The 995-nt window shown below is 41.3% G+C and overlaps 1 long non-coding RNA gene across 1 annotated transcript; it reads right to left on the reverse strand.

Annotated features, from left to right (window-relative positions):
* Positions 1 to 16: 16 nt before the first annotated feature.
* LOC122143412 lies at positions 17 to 635 on the reverse strand. The gene is made up of 3 exons (XR_006159161.1): positions 613 to 635; positions 349 to 520; positions 17 to 258 (listed from the first exon to the last, which is right to left on the reverse strand). It is a non-coding gene; the product is annotated as an uncharacterized LOC122143412 (long non-coding RNA).
* Positions 636 to 995: the final 360 nt, after the last annotated feature.

A 995-nucleotide genomic window follows, 5' to 3' on the forward strand; every position in this document is an offset into this window, starting at 1 on the left:
ACTTCTGGTAAAGCTGCACAACAGACTCGTTCAGTGGATCCTTGTTCTTGTCCAACCAGCCAGAAATGTTGTAGTCCACAGTTCCAGCGTAGTGGACCAGGGAGAAGATGGGCCTCAGCCTTGCCTTTGGCAGGCTTTGGTTTCTGGAAAGCATTGCACTTGCCAAGATGCTGATCATACAGCTTGTTCTTGAAGGAAGTGTCTGTAGCCTTGGGGAACATGCACTCCTCTTTCAAGGATGGAGAAGATACCCATGGGCTGTTTATAAAAGAATGTTGTTTATTACTAAAACTTGATAATTTTGAGAATGGAAAATGGAAACTGATACATTCATAAACCAGTAAAAACCTTCTCAATGAGCTCAATGCAAGCAGCCAAGTCCATGCCAAAGTCAATGAACTCCCAAACAATGCCCTCCTTCTTGTACTCCTCTTGTTCCAGCACAAACATGTGGTGGTTGAAAAACTGTTGCAGTTTCTCATTAGTGAAAGTTGATGCACAGCTGCTCCATGCTGTTGAACTGGGAGAAGAAAACAGGACTTCACGATAGCCGGGCTGAATGTGACTTCACCCCCCAGGTATAAAGAGAGATAAACTTAAAAATATTCTTACATCAAAGATCTCAAAGCCAGCAAATAATTCAGCAATAACTCAATGAAGAGAATTTCTTTTGCTGTTTTGTGTCCAACTTGCTTATCTGGTTGATACTTAATGACCATCCACAAGAACCTCCTCCCCATAGATAGATTTTGCAGCCATGCACTAACAAGAGTTTATTTTACCTGTAAGAATAGAGTGGATTTTTATTAAAACTTTCTTTGATTTGCTATATCTAGTTTCTGTAGGCTGGAACACAAAGGGACACCAATGGAGATATGTTCCACATATATTACTATACACACTCTGTGGGTACAGTTTCAGCCCTTTGGTGCACAAAACTCATTTCCAACTTTACTCTAGCCTGAGCAGCACAAAGCCTTCAGCATATCAGCAGA

This window comes from Cyprinus carpio, unplaced genomic scaffold (assembly GCF_018340385.1).
Source record: "Cyprinus carpio isolate SPL01 unplaced genomic scaffold, ASM1834038v1 S000004217, whole genome shotgun sequence".
Classification (NCBI taxonomy): domain Eukaryota; kingdom Metazoa; phylum Chordata; class Actinopteri; order Cypriniformes; family Cyprinidae; genus Cyprinus; species Cyprinus carpio.